Genomic DNA, 21,419 nt, shown 5'->3' with positions numbered 1-21,419 from the left:
ATTTTTATTTATATTCATTTATTGTCCTATGAAAATGTCAATCCTCCACATCATGATATCCGGTCGTTCGTTCGTTTGTTTGTTTCATCTTCCAGCATTAAAATGAACGTTGCCATGACGTAATAGTTTCTTCATCAAATCATTTTCGTGCGACACAAAATACACTAATACTAAAGTGCGAAGCTACACTCCACTCCATACTCACACACACACATATACATACATACATGCATACACTCACTCGCGCATTCTCTCTCACTCACGCATTCACTCGCTTATTCTTCTCTACTCTACCCGTACCTCATCCTACTTGAATCTACCACGTAAGCCAACAAGTTAGCCTCTACGTGGTCATTCTATTTGCTAGAAATAGCAGATTTTTCAGATCGCCCTACCGTCTGAAAAACAGACGGGACGGATTGTAGATCATTTAATCCTGGGTTCTCTGTACGTAGTAGAGTAAAGACTGGATAGTCATGTTTGGGTTGCCTTTGAATACAGATCCGTTCGATCGGTGGTTAGCCTGGGGCTAAACTAAACAATGACGATAACAATGACGATTGGAAAAGAAGATGGGATTGCTATGGCTGGGGTCCTTTTTGCCATTAAAGGTATTTCTTCGCTCGTGGACGACCTGGGGGGTAACAACAACAACAACATTCCCTCCACTACCCACCTATCCCCCCTCCTTAATACATCCACCTCATTTCATCTGCCACCCCCCCCCCCATCTCCCCTTGTACTCAACTCAATTTCATGTACCCAGCTCGTTGATTGGCGGAAATTTCCAGCACGTGACCAGCCGCATCTGCAGACTATATAAAGCACCGTTGCGTTAGCTCGGCATAAGAAATAGTCTAGCTGCGTCAGTGAACGTACGGACATATTCTTAACCATACTTTGCAAAACGCTTTTAATTAATAATTCTTATTTTTCCTTCCTTTTTATATATATATATATATAAAAAAAAAGAAAATTAACTTTTCAGTTTTCCAGTTTTTAAAAGTTCTTAATTTTAAATAATCGCAGTTTTTATTTAAAATTTTGTTTTTTCAATCAACCAACATTAATTACTTTTGCCGTCACCTTTATTAGAAATCCTAGCGATTTAAGGTAAAAAAAAAGAGATCGAAGTGTTCTCAATCAAAGAATTAGTTAAGGAACCAAGAAACCGACAAAAATGTGCGACAGTAACCCACGCCAAAATTTCCACGAGGATTCCGAAGCTGGCATCAATCGTCAAATTAACATGGAAATGTATGCTTCCTATGTCTACCAATCCATGGTAAGTAAGAACACAAAACCACTCTTAATTAGCTACTAATTAATTAGTTACTTGTTATTATTTAATTACTATAATCCGTATCTAAATTACTACTTTTGAATTAATTACTAGTCTTGATTTAACGTATATATATTGCTTTCCATGTTAGGAATATATTTTGCTTCGACATCAGTCCATTATTATATTGTTCAATATCCTTTTTGTTGTCTTTAAGGTTGTTGCTCTGACACGCATCTGCTTTCATAGTGTGTCTAGCAGCCATCTATATTATATATATATATATATATATATATATATATATATATAGATGGTTGCTAGACACACTATGAAAGAAGATGCGTGTCAGAGCAACAACCTTGAAGAAAACAAAAAGGATATTGAACAGTATATATACACACACATATATATATATATATATATTATATATATATATATATAGATGGTTGCTAGACACACTATGAAAGAAGATGCGTGTCAGAGCAACAACCTTGAAGAAAACAAAAAGGATATTGAACAATATATATACACACACATATATATATATATATGTAGGTCCCGGGTTGAGTCGGGGTTAACCACAGTAAATAAGGTACTCAATACATAGCAGAGTAAATTAATTTATTTTGTAGAAGGAGCTTCTACAGGACTAGAACTGTTTCATTCAAATGAAATCATCATATATATATATATATATAAATGTTAAATGCTTTGAGGTCTTTTTTTTCCCTTCCGTTTCAGTACAGATGCGTTTAACCAATACCTTCTCAGAGTTGCTTAGTGCGCAATTTAATATATAATAACATATTGGGTGCTTTTTGTACACAAGCATCTGCTATTATGTGACAGTGTGTAGTAGATTATGTAACGAAAAAGATCGCTGATTTCAAATTGGTCGAACTGTGCTTTTACTCAAGGATACTCTCTTTTATTTATCTCTCTATGTGTATATATATATATATTATATATATATATATATATACACGCGCACACTCGACTATGCGGATATCAAAGACTCGCTTTTACGCGCACTCACACTATTTGATAGATATGAGATCAATGAATTTGTCAGTTCCTACACCCACTCATTGCTAAAAGCGATATATTTATATATATATATATATAGAGAGAGAGAGATTCTCTCTAACCCTTATCTACCATCGTTATCTCTCACACCTGATCTATATCTAAATTTTATTCTATCCTCCTCTCGCTCTCTCCCCTCACACAAATATACACGCAGAGGCATACCTCAACTTACGTCGGTAATTATTTCCTCCAAGCCATGCGACTTGATGCGGACAAACAGCCTCACACGAAAAATCTATTTTTAAAAAAGCCTCTATTAGCTTATCAGTTTTTAATAGATGGTTTCTCCGTATTTTCACATGTATTGCATTTGATTTTCCACTTCATTATCGGTTTTTGTGCTTTCAAAAATATAAAATGTTTGGGAATAATTACCGACGTAAGTTGAGGTATGCCTCTGCGTGTATATTTTGTGTGAGGAGAGAGAGAAAGAGGAGGATAGAACAAAATTTAGATATAGATCAGATATAAATAAAAATGTTTTTAAACATGATCACTGAGATTGAGAGTGCAGTTGGTTTCTTTTTTTCCATTGGTTTCTTATAAAGACGACGTTATTCGAGAGAAAAAAAAACGTAACTCGAAACAGCGTAAGTTGAGGTATACCTAAATATATTTATATACATATATGCGTGTGTGTCTACAGATAAATATAAGTGTGGTGTGCTAAATAAGACATCTTTCTGTCTATTCTTGATCTTCTCCCGCCATTATCTATTTCTCTCCACCCGACTATTAACCTTCTCAGTCTATTCTCTCTGTTCCTCTGTCGTTGCTTTCACTCCTCCTCAATCTACCCCTCATACACCCTATACTATTCTATTACACAGCTATATCTTCCACCTCCTCTTCCCCCAGTCACCATCACTACCAATAATATATATTATATGGCATTCCTGTAGAATAGAGTCCGAAATTATCTTGAACACCAAAGCTGTAGTCTCTTTTAGAAAATGTCTGTTTCGAGTAACTTTGGTTACGATTCTGGCAAAAAGAGAAAGAAAACTTGGTACTGGAGGTGTTTTTTTGGCGCGCACACAAGCACACCTTTGCGATTTTTCTGCTTTTAAGAGTTGAGGGCCAAAACCCTTACATGAAGAGATAGGTTCCTTATCTGAGGACCTTCGGCTGTTCAGCTCTCCTTTGGAGTTTCCTCAACCGAAAAATCACAACGGGTACGAGTACGCACTCGAGTATTTATTGTTTTATTCTTCTTCTTGCAGAATAGTGACCTGTGATGCTGAAATATAGCCAACCATACAAATTGCTGTTTTTTGGTGCACTATGCCCTACATTATTTGTAATTCTATTCTCGCCATGCAACGATGCCAAAAAAAGAGATGTGTGTGCAATATATATGCATAACTACACAATTGTGCACCCCGTCCTCCTCTGACGTTGTTTCCACATAACTTTATGAGAAAGAAATTTTCTACAAACATGCTTTAGTCTACATCAAACATCAATTTTTCTGTAAGTTATGAGGAAACAAAGTCTGTGTGGAGAGCACCCTCTCTCTCATATATATATATATATCAACAACCTGTCTTCTATTTATATATCAACCCGAATCGTATCTCAGGGTTATCTGTTTGTCGACCTTATCTCTATATTTCAACTCAACTACTTCACGTATTCGTTAAGCTTATCTTGTGAATAGATAATCTTTTCACCTTACCTGATATATATATATGTGTGTGTGTAAATATATATATATATATACATGATAATGTACTCTTGAATAAAAATTATGAATGGTGAATGTACATATCGTTGCTTTTCCAGAAAACGGAAAAATAGTTTCACCAATCCATTTAATTACTTTTTACATTAGCAACAGTTTCAGCTTAACAATAAATAATACTTTGTTTGGGGCATAAAATCCAAACTCCATGTATGTGTGACATTTTCAGTCAAGAAATATTTTCGCAAACCTGTCCTATGTGCCATTTACTACACACCTTTGGAAAATGCCAAACCGTTGTACTACATATCTTGGCATCTGAGGCAGTTGGAGATACGATAGTTTGACCAAAAGAACCAGCTATTCCAAGCAAAATTGAATATTGTAAACCCCAAAAAAAGAAAAACGCATTTTGGCCCAATTTGGACATACAACGGTTTAACATAATAGCAATGATATGTATGTAGTATTCAGTTAGCTCTCTCAAAATATACATACATGCGCGCAATCTACACATCAGTGGTACTCCATGTAAGGCAATATATATATATGTGTATGCGTGTATATATTGATATGTTCACACGCATGTGATCTACGCAGTAATTAATTATATAAGATGCAGTATGTATGTCTGTGTATCGATCTATGTACATACATAAGCAATCAACACGTTTAGGATGTGTATATGTGTGTGTAATTTGCGCATTAACAGTGCTTACTGGAGAAGCAGTATATATATGTGTGTGTATATAGATTTATTTATACACAGTCGCAATCTATACTTTAACGATGCAACATAAGATGCTATATATAGATAGATAGATAGATAAGATAGATGTAGATATGTACCTACACACACGATTAACGCGTATATGAGGTACACTATATATGTGTACATGTGTGTATAATAATATATAACCGCAACGATGCAACATAAGATGCTATATATATATATATAGATAGATGTAGATATGTACCTTCCTACACTCACAATTTACGCATTAACGCGTATATGAGGTACACTATATATGTGTACATGTGTGTATAATAATATACAACCGCACGCAATTTACGCATTAACGATGCTGCAGGAAATACGACATATATACACACACACACACACATACATGTATAAATATATGTACATACACGCACGTGTAAACTACTCGTTAACGGGTAAATGAGATATCGTTTGTGTCTATATTTTTTTATGTACACGAACCTTCTTTTTTGTGTATGGAGGTTACAAGAACCTGCTTGAGGTCTGAATCTGTTCAGTTCTAATGAAAATATATGATTCATGATGTAAAGGTGAATTCGTCCGTTTTCGACAGGCACGAGTGCGTTACACCCATCATTGATTTACACACGCGTATATATATATATATATATATATATATATATATACAGTAAACAAAATGCATTTATAAGCAATTAAAGAGCTATTATTAATTATATAGCATTTATTTACTATTTACTTAACACATGCCCCCTCACTACCTCTCTCATATATATACACACACACACACATATACATACTTACAGGAGGTGGGGGAGCAAAAGTCGCGCACCAGTAAAATAACAATCTGCTGTAATTTTTTTGCAAATGTGATATAAATGTTTATATTTTACTGATGTGAGACTTTTGCACCACTCGTGTGTGTGTGTATTTAAAGACAAAGTTGATAGTGATCTCGATGTCTCGGTTTACGAACCATCATGAAACTGATGTATACCGAAACTTGAATGAAAGTCACTGGCGATTTGTTTCTTTGCAAAAATTTATAAATTTGGTTGGTACCCCCCTTTCAAATTTGCAATCTTTTAAGTCTCATTCATATTCAACTAGTTTGTGTATAAATCGTTACATAACGTGTGTGTAACGTTGGTGTGTATAAAATAAAGCTAGTATAAATAAACTTGGTTGATATGCGATTCTCATTATGCCCCATATCAATTAATCCGTTGCCAAAAAGATTGCTGAGTTGTTCGTGTTGACGTAGTAATAAACGTAGAAAGCAATTCCCACAACAATAATACCTCCTCCCCCCTGTGTAGTTTATTTTCCCCACCCCCTCTTACTTCTGTCCTTGCTCCTTTCCTTTTAAAGGTCATTCTTGTTTTCTTTTCACTTGCAAATGCGCACGTGCTTTATATTTAACTTCAGTGTTCCAGATTTTTCCATTGTGGCTTGATTGGAAAACAGATGTGGGTTGATAGTATTGTGTGTTTGTGTATATTTAAATATGTTTATATATAATATAATACAAAATGGGACAAGAACGCAAAACACCCAGACAGCTAGGTGATACAAGAAGGGACAACAAAGCACCCAGATAGAAGATACAAAGAAAACAAGGACGGGTCATTCGAAGCCCTCTATCCTTAGTCAAGCACCAGATTATCAGCCGAAATTGCGAGGATATTCTGGTGCTTGACTGAGGATATAGGGCTTCGAATGACCCGTCCTTGTTTGCTTTGTATCACCTAGCTATCCGGATGTTTTGCGTTCTTGTCCCATTTTGTATTTTATATATATATATATAACGGGAAGCTTTATGAAAATAGACAAAAGACGAAGGCAGGTTTACGGAAATAGATTTATAGATATATATATTTGTTTGTTTTGTTTGACGCATCACCTATATTTCGAACTTACAAAGCTTTTTTTTTTAACTCTAACCCCAGGCTAATAAATAGTAAAGTGGGCTGTTATCTGATTTGAACTCAGAACATCAGGCACCAATGATGTCTATACGAAAAGTGCCTTTTTTTACTGACTTCTTTTCTTTCTTTCTTTACTTGTCTTAGTCATTAGACTGCAGCCATACAGGGACACTACTTTGAAGGGTTTAGTCAAACAAATCAAACCCTGTACTTTTTTTTCTTTTAATCCTGTTGGTCTTTTGGTGAAGCGCTAAGTTACGAGGATATAAGCAAACCAACACTGATCGTCAAGCAATGGTGGGAGATAAGTGCAAAGATACAGGTAGATATATTGGCAGGCATCTGTGGTTTCCACTGGCCAAATCTACTCGCAAAGCTTTGGTCAACCTAGAGCTATAGTAGAAGGCAATTTCCCAAAGTGCCACTCAGTGGGGCTGAACCTGGATCAATGTGGTTGAAAAGCAAACTGCTTACCATTCAGTCTCCCCTAACATTATAATTATAACAAACAAGCTGGGGGTTTTTAATTCCAAATTCCAACATATGGTAAAATTACTTTTGGTTACTTGTGCTATATGTTAAATTTGTTTTAGTCAAACTTTTTTTTTAGCTGTTTCTACAAGTCTTTTGGTAAAAGTCCAGTACCATTGTAAACAAGCCTGTTAAGTATGTGTGGAATCGGTAAACAATGACTTATCACCTTTGTTACTAAGGTAAAAGACTAATAATAAAGAAGTGGAACTGAGCCGGCGCTTGTGTTAATAATATTGGTATGATGACTCTTTCAAGGCAGTAAAAGATCTTTAATATAAAAAAGAGAGATTAATTATATTTAGTGGCATTAACCTTTTAGCATTCAGATTACTGTCAAATGTAATCCTTATTTATCCACATTATTTTAAATTAATCATACATTGTCTCATAGCTTTGATATTTCAATGATGGGATTGGTTATTGTTGGAATAACTCTAGGTAGGTGTGAGAGGTCCAATTTGGCTCGTTGAAACATAAAACAAGGTATTTGACGAGATATATGGTCAGTTTAAATGCTAAAAGTTATAAAAAGATGTGGACTTACAAAATATCTTTTGTGTTCCCTGTGTTACCTTTCTAGTGGAGACGCAATGGCCCAGTGGTTAGGGCAGCGGTCATAGGATCGCGGTTTCGATTCCCAGATCGGGCGTTGTGAGTGTTTATTGAGCGAAAACACCTAAAGCTCCACGAGGCTCTGGCAGGGGATGGTGGTGATCCCTGCTGTACTCTTTCACCACAACTTTCTCTCACTCTTACTTCCTGTTTCTGTTGTACCTGTATTTCAAAGGGCTGGCCTTGTCACTCTCTGTGTCACGCTGAATATCCCCGAGAACTGCAATAAGGGTACACGTGTCTGTGGAGTGCTCAGCCACTTACACGTTGATTCGGATCAACCGGAACTCTCATCGTCGTAACCGATGGAGTGCTTCGACCATCCATTACCTTTCTACTCATCGACTCTTTTTGCCTCTCCAAAGCATTTTAATAAATTTGTCCTAAACATCTGCTGATTCTGTTCAGATGTAGCAACTGTTCCTTTTCTTCTGAGAGCTAAAAAGCTTCCCTTTTTTTTCATAAGTCCCAAGTTATTCTTATAGTCGGAGAAAAAAAATTGATATGCATCATATATGGATGCCAGAGAAATGTGTGTTATTTATCACATGTGATACACAAGATGCGCAAAGGGTTACCAATGTACTATGTTCGTGATTGCTTTGGTATTAAACTTACGTAAGAAAGAAAACTGTTGAGTTGTGCTGTTCATCCCTATACCGTGGACAGTTTTATTTGATAATTAAAAGCAAGGCTGTATAGTTTTTAAAAAAATCCACTTAACAACTACATGGTCTAAATTTTGAGGGGTCTAATAGTCTAATCTTATTGTACATCTAACATAAAATCTTTGTTGACTTAAGGACTCTGTTCCTATGAAACCTCACCTTCTCAACATATATGGGACCAACAAAATTTGTGATGCTTTATCCTAGGCAAGTTCTGATGCAACAAACAAACCTATGGTCTGAGATGTTCCGTCCATGACCTTCCTGTCTTATTTAGACTGAATATTTAAAAGTTATGTAGCTGATGTTTGTAGTGGTTTGAAATACCTCATTTAAACTGATGGTGACAGCCATACACCAGATTGCAGTTGGTTAGAAGTGTTGAGAACTTGTGTGAACGTAGCTATTGGCTCTTGGCTAATTACGTTGGGTTGGTCATAAAACCTGACACTCATTTTAAATTGGTGGGGTGGGATGGGAGTGTAGCATTGAGTCAGTCCGTTGGTGTAGAGTGACTTAATGATAAATGCTCAACTGTTTGATTGCATGTCTCTCACATGTTACCAACATGCAGTAGTAACTGCTGACTTCCCTCACACACTCTCTCACTTGCTCACTCACACACACATACAAATCCATTCTTTATTTTAAAAATGGAGAGGTGGTGATATGCAAATTCTGCTTCCAGTTTTTGATAAGTTCTGTGCCAAATTCTAATTCTTGAAAATGGTGTCAATGACCTAACGGTCAAATGGTTGATACTAATTGGAACTTTTATTTTTTAAACATTTAATTTTCCTTCCTCTGGACACAGCATTTAACAAACTTTCCTTTCTCTGTGGATGGATATATATATATATATATTTGCGAGTTGGGCGAAATGCTTTGCGGTATTTCGTCTGTCGTTACGTTCTGAGTTCAAATTCCGCCGAGGTCGACTTTGCCTTTCATCCTTTCGGGGTCGATAAATAAAGTACCAATTTCGCACTGGGGTCGATATAATCGACTTAATCCGTTTGTCTTTCCTTCTTTGTCTCCTCTGTGTTTAGCCCTTTGTGGGTAGTAAAGAAATATATATATATATATATATATATATATATATATATATACACATACATACATATATATCACTTGACAAAATTATGGCTTGAAGCCAAAATCATTCAGTTCTTGGTTATTACAATATGTTTATATAAAATATAGTTAGCTGCTGCTATTATTTAGATAGATAGATGTGTGTATAGAGAGGAGGAGATGTTTTTACATGTGGCATTTATTAACCTAATTCTGAACAATGCCTGGCTTCGGCCTTGAATTATATAACGTATGGACAGAGACTGGAGAGGTGGTTGGTGGGGTGGGCTGTGTTGTTTCTCAGCAACAATATATTATTGGGCATATTACTGCTGTAAACAATTATTTATATATTCCATGATGGGAGTGAGTAACCATATTGTATCATTGAGTCGGGGCAGTGAGAGGGAGTGTGGTATTTTTTTTTTTCTTTTTCAATCTTCTCTGGAGGGGCGGGGAGCACCAGTGGCCTTTCTAGTTCCTCTGTGACTTGTAATTTTACACATCTTTTTATGGCACTAGACTGGGTGTCCTTAACAAATTTATGTTAAAATATGGGCCCTGCATGACTCTGTTGTCCCTAGGCCAGCCCCTAATCAAGCTGACTTATCAGTGATTGAAAGATTCTCTTCATGATCGGTCCTATTTGTTTAGGCAGTTTACTTCGGACTTCAAGATGTTAGGATGAGATTTAGTTGCTGTTTCTTGTAGATTAAACAACCACATAGAAGTTTGACTTCTATGCTGTACATACTGGAGTCTCGAAGGTAGCATGGAAAATTGGACATTAGAATGGTGATATTGATGAACTTATGTTTGTCTATTTGCCAGAATCTCTTAATAGATCTCTGTTGGATATTATTGATTATAACCCAGACCAAACTAGTTATGGATTTGAAATATTGTGCCATCTTGCATCAGCAACTGCAATCAAGTGGGGAAGGACATGGAAAAACCTGGCATTTTGAGGCAAACCTTTTATTGAAGGAGAAATGTCAGAATGCTGATCTCTCCATGACAAACAAGCCTATCAAATCACAGCTCGTTAGTTTTAGCAGCAATCAATTAATAAACAGCTTTTTAGTTTAGCAAGAACTAATTAAAAAAGTTGAGGGAATATAAATTTTTAAAAAGCATTATCAGAATTGCAGAGTGGCATTCAGAAATCAACTAAGCTTTCAGTATCTGTTGTCTAATCCATTAACACTTTAGGATATAGGACTGCTTAATTCGTATTTAAATTTCTGGAAAGTTCTGTTGCGAAGCACACATATTGAGGTCACAGCTAGAGTAGTAGCTGTTAAGTGTTGTATTGTGGATATATCAGTACATTCTTTTAGTGTGGTGTATGGCTAGGGGACTGTTTTTCATTAGTCCAGCTGGGTCATCACACTTGTTCAGTGTCTCCTGTTACCAGAAGGACTAATTACTGTATAGTTTGTTGTAATAGAACATAGACACTTCAGTGGGGGAAAGCAAGCAATAAAACGACGTAGAAATACGGCCTTGTGTGGCTCTGAGTGTTTCTATGAGTGTCAATGACTTTAAGGCCTTGTTGGCTACCTGCAGCAGAGAATGAATTCACAAGTTGCTTTGTTATTTAGCAGTTCAAGATATACAAAACGAAATACATAAAATATCATTTAACGTCTGCTTTCCATGCTAGCATGGGTTGGACGATTTTGACTGAGGGCTGGTGAACCAGATGGCTGCATCAGGCTCCAATCTTGATCTGGCAGAGTTTCTACAGCTGGATGCCACCATTAACGCCAACCACTCCGAGAGTGTAGTGGGTGCTTTTTACATGCCACTGGCACAGGGGCCAGTCAGGCGGTACTGGCAATGTCCTCGCTTGAATCTTTTTGCAAGTGTCAGTGAAGCGACTTTGGTAACGATCCCGCTCAAATGGTGCCCTTTTACATGCCACGGGTACGGAAGCCAGTTGGCTGCTCTGGCAACGATCACACTCGGATGGTGCTCTTGGCACTCTACTAGCACATGCATAAGTGCCAGTAAGGCGACGCTGGTAACGATCATACTCGAATAGCCACTCTGTCAACGATCACACTCGTATGGTGCTCTTTGCTAGCATGGATGCCAGTCATTAAATTGATTTTGATTATCTATTCATGATTTACAGTCTTTGTTTTTAGTACTTTACACACACACACACACACACACAAATATCATCATCATCGTTTAACATCTGTTTTCCATGCTAGCATGGGTTGGATGGTTCAACCGGGGTCTGGGAAGCCAGGAAGCTGCACAAGGTTCCAGTCTGATCCGGCAGTGTTTCTACAGCTGGATGCCCTTCCAAGCGCCAACCACTCTGAATGTCGTGGGTGCTTTTTACATGCCAGAGGCGGCTCGCAAGGGCCATGATCGGTTGGTGACGGAAGCCAGTCAAGGCAGCGCTGGCATCGGCCACATTCAGATAGTTCTTTTTACGTGCTGCCGTCACGAGTATCACAACTACAGTTTCCATTTGATTTTCATTTTGATGTTGATGTACTTGACTCAATAGGTCTCCTCAGGCACAGCAGGTTGCCCTACAATTCAAGGTACTTTTGAATGGGCTGGGGCTGATTATGTGAAACTGGTGTAGGATACAGCTGTAAACTCACTTTGCCAAGTCACTATCTATATATGTATATATATAATATATATATATATATAGTGTGTGTGTGTATAAGATAATGAACTGCATTACCTTGTGTGTGTGTGTGTATTTATATAGGGTTTTTTTTTACCTTGTTTCAGTCATTGGATTGCGGCCACCCTGGGGCATCACCTTATGTAGTATTCAAGCTAACAATGAGTTGTTGAGCACTGGTAACTTCTCTTGTTGGATAATTCCATATGTCTTGTTCAGGGCCGCATATGTTCCATAGAATAATTAATAACAATGGAAATTGCAGCTGTGATGCCAGTGCCGGTGGACATTTGCCAGCCCCATCTGGCACGTAAAAAGCACCCACTACACTTACGGAGTGGTTGGCGTTAGGAAGGGCATCCAGCCGTAGAAACATTGCCAGATCAGACTGGGCCTGGTGCAGCCTTCTGGTTTCCCAGACCCCAGTTGAACTGTCCAACCCATGCTAGCATGGAAAACCGACATTAAACGATGATAATGATGATTAATAGTAAGAAGAATAGAGATTTTTCACATCCATAAATTTTATTAAACAGTTTTAAATAAAATTTATGAAAGTGAAAAATCTCCATTTTCTATATACACTCCTGTTGCACTTGACCTTCATACAATGGTTTGCCTATATGTTACACATTAATCAAGTTTAAGCTTTGTTACTTTGGCAGTTCTGATAGCCATTCAGCCACAGATTTATGTCTCTATTTTAACATAAAAGAGTGATCATGGGAAGGAGAAACTAGAGTATATATGAATGAATTGTATAGAAGTTAGGTATATGATTATATAGCCTTGCTACCAAATTGAACTTCTCTGGTAATTAAAGTGTTGTGATATTAGTCTAGTTGTGTCTCGGCGAAACTCTGTACTGTTAGAATCTTCTCTCACTCCTATTTATGTATGGTAATAATTACTATTATTGTCGTTAAGACAGCGCACTGGCAGAAACGTTAGCACGCCGGATGAAATGCTTAGCGGTAATTTCGTCTGCCGTTACGTTGTGAGTTCAAATTCCGCCGAGGCCGACTTTGCCTTTCATCCTTTCGGGATCGATAAATTAAGTACCAGTTACGCACTGGAGCCGATGTAATCGACTTAATACCTATGTCTGTCCCCTCTGTGTTTAGCCCCTTTTGGGTAATGAAGAAATAGGTATTTCACCTAACACTGTGTTATGAGTTCAAATTCTGCTGAGATCGACTGCCTTTCATCCTTTTAAAGTTGATAAATTAAATACCAGTGAAACACTGGGGTTGATGTAATCAACTAATCCCCTAATCTGAGGCTTTGTGTCTACAGTAGAAAGGATTATTATTATTATTATTAAGGCAGCAAATTGGCAGAATCATTAGCATGCTGGATGAAATGGTTGGTGATATTTTGCCCATTCCTACATTCAGATTCCGCCGGGGTTGACTTTGCCTTTCATCCTTTCAGGGTTGATGTAATCAGCTCTTCCCCTTCCCCAAAAATTTCAGGCCCTGTGCCTATAGCAGAAAACGTAAAAAGCACCCACTACACTCACGGAGTGGTTGGCGTTAGGAAGGGCATCCAGCCGTAGAAACATTGCCAGATCAGAATGGAGCCTGGTGCAGCCTTCTGGCTTCACACACCCCAGTTGAACCGTCCAACCCATGCTAGCATGGAAAGCGGACGCTAAATGATGATGATGTCTTGCCAGCCAGTTACAAAACAAGGCTTTGGAATCATACCTAAACATGGCTGGCTCCTGGTCCGAAAGATTCACAACTACAATAACTAATGACAGATACGATACCCTCGTTCTTAGAAGAGTAAAGCCTATTTACAGCCAGTCATTTCCAGTCTTCTGTATTCAACAATCTCACCAGTTTGTTAACCAGACTTACTGCAACTTACTCTCCTGATGGACAAAGCACTACACCCAGAACATTTCCATGTCAACCGTACCTTACTTCAACATCATCATCATCGTTTAACGTCCGTTTTCCATGCTAGCATGGGTTGGACAGTTCGTCCGGGAAGCCAGGAGGCTGCACCAGGCTCCAGTCTGATCTGGCAGTGTTTCTACAGCTGGATGCTCTTCCTGACGCTAACCACTCCGTGAGTGTAGTGGGTGCTTTTTACATGGCCACCGGCACAGATGCCAAGGGGCGGGGGGCTGGCAACGGCCATGATCAGTTAGTGCTTTTTACGAGCCAGGAGGCTGCACCAGGCTCCAGTCTGATCTGGCAGTGTTTCTACAGCTGGATGCTCTTCCTAACGCCAACCACTCCGTGAGTGTAGTGGGTGCTTTTTACATGCCACCGACACAGGTGCCAAGTGGTGGGGAGCTGGCAACGGCCACGATCGGTTGGTGCTTCTTACACTATCTAAAATCACTCGATGCAGCGGAAGAAGATAAGTTCCAGCTGCTCGCCAATCACATTGGCCCCAAAGTGTTCAAGTATATTGCAGACTGCAACACATACAACAGAGCTCTTAACATTCTCATCTCACTATATGTGAAACTGAAGTTACACTTGTAAGCAGGGATACGGCCAGATCTGGCCAGTGTGAGCATAAAACAGGTAGAAAATTTGGAGCCAGATATGACCAGTTTCACTCTTTTACTTGTTTCAGTCATTTGACTGCGGCCATGCTGGAGCACCACCTTTAGTCGAGCAAATCGACCCCGGGACTTATTCTTTGTAAGCCCAGTACTTATTCTATCGGTCTCTTTTTGCCGAACCGCTAAGTGACGGGGACGTAAACACACCATCATCGGTTGTCAAGCGATGGTGGGGGGACAAACACACACACATACATATATACGACAGGCTTCTTTCAGTTTCCGTCTACCAAATCCACTCACAAGGCATTGGTCGGCCCGAGGCTATAGCAGAAGACACTTGCCCAAGATGCCACGCAGTGGGACTGAACCCGGAACCATGTGGTTGGTAAGCAAGCTACTTACCACACAGCCACTCCTGTGGATTAAAACAATTCTATATTTAAGAGATGAGGAATTATTTACATTTGATGGATATTTGTCCTCATCTTGTTTGTTGTTAACACGTTTCGGCTGATATACCCCCCAGCCATCGTCAGGTGTCTTGAGGAAATTTCAAACTTAGGTTCTCATTCCTAAGGTATTTTTCAATGTTGTTGTTACTATTATTATTATTCAGGTCACTACCTGGAATCAAACTCAGAATCTTGGGGTTAGTAGCCCTCGCCAGGTTCGAAATTTCCCCAAGACACACGGCAAAGGCTGGAGGGTATATCGGCCGAAACATTGTGTTAACTACAAACAAGATGAGGACAAATATCTGTCAAATTTAAATAATGTAAAGGATTAAGGTCCACGTTTTCATGCTTGCAACTAAGGCAAAGCTACTCACAGGAAATTCTTTGTAAATTCAAGTAATAAATCTTTTTTTTTTTTTTTTTTAATGTTCCTCTACACGATTCTTAGATGTTTTAGAAATGGTTTCCTATTTTTTAGCATGTATTCTATTCCTTGGTAACTGAATTTTAAAATCTAAACACAACCACTTTGAATTCTCAGGTTTGGTTTTAGGCAGGTTGGCACCGGAAGAGTTGAAGAAAATTATGTTGAAATACGTAAAAGGAATCTCCATTTGATTAATTTATTGTTGTTTCTTTAACTTTTCAGGCATTTTACTTTGATCGCGATGATGTCGCCCTGAAAGGATTGTACAAATTCTTTCAGAAGAGATCTGAAGAAGAGAAAGAACATGCTGAGAAGTTCATGAAATATCAGAACAAGAGGGGTGGAAGAATCCTTCTGAAGCAAGTTGAGGTTAGTAATAATAATAATAATAATAACAATTGTTATTTAATGTCTGCTTTTTCATGCTTACGTGGCTCAGATGGTGATTTATTGAGGTAGATTTTCTATGGCTGGAAGCTCTCCCTGTCACCAACCCTCACCGGTTTCCTAACAATATTCTCCCCCCCCCCCCCCGTGGTTGGACATGTTTTCCACAGATAACTAGAAACAAACAACCCCGCTTGTATGACAGTGGTGCTTATTTACAACCATCACTTGATGTCAGGACAAAGATACAGCCACACGTGTATGTGTGTATATGATAGGCTTATTTCAGTTTCCATCCACCAAATCTACTCGCAAGGTTTTGGTCAGCCCAGGGCTATAAGTAGAAGACATTTGCTCAAAGTGCTGCAGAGCAGGACTGGATTTTTCAAATATAATATTGAAGTTTTGTATCATCTGTCTCTTTTTTGCTAAACCTCCAGCTTACAGTTGGTATAAGCAAGCCAACATTGACTACCAACCAATGAGGGGTATATATTTATGTGTGTATATATTTATGTATGTACAACAGAAAGGAAAAAATGAACAGGAAAATAATTGATATCAGTTTAGAGAATAGAGTGACCGCGTGTGTACCGTTGGCGCTTTTTTTTTTTTTATACCTGTCTTCCCCCTTTTCCTATGTTTCTGGTGAAGAGCTCTGCTCGAAACCCTCCTTCTTCCCTTCCTTCCTGAGCATCCAATAATACTATATTTGTTCCACGTCCTCGCGTTGTTGTGTTTTCATGCTTGGATTAACTATATATACGTATATATATGTGAAAATTATTGAGAAATAATATTTATCCCCAGTATATATATATTATTTAATAAACGTGATATATGCCAAACCGATCTGACATGACCAACTGGACTATCAGGTGTTGTTACACATCGATGATCACAGTGCACTTTGCATCACTTTAGCCTTCGGGTGATGCCAGCACCCCTCCTTCCCTCTCTCCTCTGATTGAAAGTGGGGACTTGAACAACATGAAATAGTGTTTAGCTGAAGAACACAATGCGTTGCCCAGTCAGGGAATCAAACCTACAACCTGGTGATTGCAAGTGCAACAGCCTTAACCACTAGGCCACTATTTTGTTGGATTGTTTTAACAGAGATAAGTAATCTCTACTCCTCACTACTGCATAAGGACCTGTGGGTAATAAGTGGTAGAAATGGAGTGGTGTGTTTTTTTTGTTTTGCACTGTCAAAATTAACGAAGTTTTTGTTGCTCTAATTTTTTTCTCAGAAACCTGATAATGATGATTGGGGAACAGCTCTGGACGCCATGGAAGCAGCTCTTGCTCTGGAAAAGAAGGTCAACGGATCCCTTCTGGAACTGCACAAGATAGCTGATAGTCATAACGACGCCCAGGTAATTTATTTTTATCTTACTTGCAATACAGAAAATATATACCTCCCCTCATTTCTCTCTCCCACTCTTTCAAAAAAGTTTTAGTGGAACCCACACATATTCAAAAGGATGTGTGTTGTATGTGTATGACCATATTATTTAGGTGGTGAGCTCGCAGAATCGTTAGCACGCCGGGCAAAATACGTAGTTGTATTTCGTCTGCCGTTACGTTCTGAGTTCAAATTCCGCCGAGGTCGACTTTGCCTTTCATCCTTTCAGGGTCGATTAAATAAGTACCAGTTATGCACTGGGGTTGATATAATCGACTTGGTCCGTTTGTCTGTCCTTGTTTGTCCCCTCTGTGTTTAGCCCCTTGTGGGTAATAAAGAAATACATATTATTTAGTTTCCACTTTCCCATGCAGGCAAGAAACACTACTATCTTTCGTAACTCAAAATTGTCTGGATCTTACATCTATGAAGCTCTTAGGAAACAAATAATACATGAACAAGGGGTTGTCTCCTTTCCTGCGACAGACCAGGAAACCAGCCCTTATGAGCCAGGCATGGCTCGAGAAGGAACAAACATACCGAAGAGACAAGATGGTCATTTCTGGGATGGCTGGTTACTAGGTGGGGTGGCAGCTTGTTGTAACTGACCATATTTGATGGCATAAACAATGCAAGGGTATATAAGATACTCCAATTTCAACAGTATATGTTCAGGGTGGGAAAAAAAACGTTTTTAGTTCATTAAAGTCTTATGAAGGCATGTGGCCAAGTGGTTAGGGTATTCAGCTAGAGATCTTAAGGTCATGAGTTCAATACCTGGCTGCATGTTGTGTCATTCAGCAAAATACATTTCTTGTTGCTCCAGTCCACTCAGTTGGCAAAAAATGAGTTGTGTCTGTATTTCAAAGGGCCAACCTTGTCATGCTGAATCCTCTTGAGAACCATGTTATGGGTATGCGTGTCTGTGGAATACTCGGCCACTTGCATGTTAATTTCACGAGCAGGCTGTTTTGTTGATTGGATCAACTGGAACCCTCGTTATCATAACCAACAGAGCCACTTAACCATTTAACATTCAAACCAGCCGAAATATTCTGTCTTATGTTTTAAACTGGCTAGATTCAGCCTCTTGCACCTATCCTGCAATGTCACTCTACAAACAAACAATCCCATCATTGAAATCTCAAAGCTACAAGATAATGCATAATTAATCTCTTTTACTTGGTTGTCATTTGACTGCGGCCATGCTGGAGCACTGCCTTTAGTCAAGCAAATCGACCCCATGACTTATTCTTTGGAAGCTTAGTACTTATTCTGTCGTCTCTTTTGCCGAACTGCTAAGTTATGGGGACATAAACACACCACCATCAGTTGTCAAGTGATGTTGTGGGGACAAACACAGGCACACACATATACTATGGGCTTCTTTCAGTTTCCATCTACCAGATCCACTCACAAGTCTTTGGTCGGCCCGAGGCTATAGTAGAAGACACTTACCCAAGGTGCCATGCAGTGGGAATGAACCCGGAACCATGTGGTTGGTAAGCAAGCTACTTACCACACAGCCACTCCTGCGCCTATATCCAAAACAATGTGAATAAATATGCATTAATTATGACAATAATCATCATCATCATCATTTAAGATCCACTTTCCATGCTGGCATTGAAATGCTAAAGAGTTAAAAGTTCATCATGGGTGACCCAACTTCACCTGTGGGAATTTTTTTGAGACATATCTTGGGAAGGAAAAGTACATCTTACATGTCATCAAATACAGTAGATCTGTCTGTCTCTAGATTTTTGGGGTTTTTTTTTAATAAACTTCTTTTTCTTTCTCTCTACAGATGATGGACTTCATTGAAAGCGAATATCTTGCTGAACAGGTCGATGACATCAAGGTTCTTTCTGACCACATTACCAACCTGAAACGTGTTGGTGGTGGTCTTGGCGAGTACTTGTTTGACAGGCAACTTGAAAGCTAAACTCACTTTTACTTACAAGAATGCACCAAGACAAAGCTACTCATAGGAATTTCTTCGTGAATTAAAGTAACAAACCTGCTGTCCCTTTTTTTTTTTTTTTTTTTCTAACGTTCCTCTACAAGCTTCTTAGCTGTTTTCTAAATGGCTTCCTAATTTTAGCGTGTATTCTATTCCTTGGTGTATTGAATTAAAAAGCCTGATTACTGAATCTGTTTTGTTGTATTGTCTTCAGTTTTTCTGTTGTTATTTAGCCACGAGTCTACCCTGATTGAGTACATTTATGGCGAGAGACAATCCAGTCATTACCATGTTGTTTTTTTGTGCATCTAGGGCTATGTCATTAGGGTCCAGTTTGAGGAAGGGTTTGCTGCTGCTGTTTCTAGCAGTTTATGTGATAAGTGGGATGATGTGGAGGAGGATGAAGTACATCTCTTTTACTTGTTTCAGTCATTTGACTGCGGCCATGCTGGAGCACCGCCTTTGGTCAAGCAACTCAACCCCGGGACTTATTCTTTGTAAGCCCAATACTTATTCTATCGGTTTCTTTTGCCGAACCGCTAAGTGACGGGGACATAAACACACCAGCATTGGTTGTCAAGCAATGCTAGGGGGACAAACACACACGCACACACATATATATATATACGACGGGCTTCTTTCAGTTTCCGTCTACCAAATCCACTCACAAGGCTTTGGTCGGCCCGAGGCTATAGTAGAAGACACTTGCCCAAGGTGCCACTCAGTGGGAATGAACCCGGAACCATGTGGTTGGTAAGCAAGCTACTTACCACACAGCTACTCCTCCGCCTGACATCTGTTAACACTGTTCCAGTTTTCATTCTAAATTACTTCAACCCCGGATGGGTTGCCCAAGCTACAGCTTGTAGAGTTCACATCTCTTTCTGCAACTATTTTTTTTTCAGCAACAGTTATTATTGTTATGGCTGGGTTCCAGCCCAGGTCACAGCGACAAAGTCCACCTACAACACTTCCTTAAGCTCCTGGATACATTCCAAGCCAGTGTCTGCAATCAAGTTGTCCATGTAAGTGTGATGACGTTTTCCTCTTGTGGGTTCCACAAGACTAATTCGGATGCTTCCAGTTCAGGGTGGCGCATGAAATGACCAGCTAGTTGCAGCCGTCTTTGCTTGATCTTCTTACCACCTTTTGGCTGGTCTCATACATACGCATGAGAGTTGGCTAAAAAGTTTATCAGCTGACCAAGATAATCTCATGAATTGTGACCAAATGATGTTTAAGGTTCAACAGTTCCCCCTGCAGTCCACACACATCTTCCACCAATGTTGCAATGCTTGGTTCCCATTGATGAAAAATCTTTCATTCTGTTGACCAAAAACTTCATCATCATCTCTGCTTCCCACAGGTGTTTTTTTTACCATGTTGGGGAACAGATGATAGTCAGATGAGGCCAAATTAGGAGAATAGGGAGTGTGATCAACCAGTTCTAAGCCACAGACATGCACGCCAGCCATTAAAACCAAGGATTTGTGTGTCCTCATGAAATAAGACCCCTTTTGTCAGTTGTCCTGGTTGTTTGGTCTTGATAGCCTTTCATAATTGCCTCGAGTGGCTGTGTGGTAAGTAGCTTGCTAACCAACCACATGGTTCCGGGTTCAGTCCCACTGTGTGGCATCTTGGGCAAGTGGATTTGGTAGACGGAAACTGAAAGAAGCCCGTCGTATATATGTTTGTGTGTTTACGTCCCTGTCACTTAGCGGTTCGGCAAAAGAGACCGATAGAATAAGTACTAGGCTTACAAAGAATAAGTCCCGGGGTCGATTTGCTCGACTAAAGGCGGTGCTCCAGCATGGCCGCAGTCAAATGACTGAAACAAGTAAAAGAGAGCAAGTGGACATAGTGCTCTCCACTGATGGTTGTGGCCCTTTTGAAGAAAGTCAATAAACACACTCCCTTTTGTATCCGAAAAAAACTGAGGCCATCACTTGCCCTGAAGATGAAACGACTTTGGCCTTCTTTGGAGCA

General features: G+C 39.1%; 1 pseudogene; it reads left to right on the top strand.

Moving 5' to 3' along the window:
* Nucleotides 1–846: 846 nt before the first annotated feature.
* Nucleotides 847–19,627, top strand: LOC115223183 (annotated as a pseudogene).
* Nucleotides 19,628–21,419: the final 1,792 nt, after the last annotated feature.

Source organism: Octopus sinensis, linkage group LG22, assembly GCF_006345805.1.
Source record: "Octopus sinensis linkage group LG22, ASM634580v1, whole genome shotgun sequence".
Classification (NCBI taxonomy): domain Eukaryota; kingdom Metazoa; phylum Mollusca; class Cephalopoda; order Octopoda; family Octopodidae; genus Octopus; species Octopus sinensis.
The sequence above is the reverse complement of the archived record's forward strand: the minus strand, read 5'-3'. Positions and strand labels throughout refer to the sequence as shown.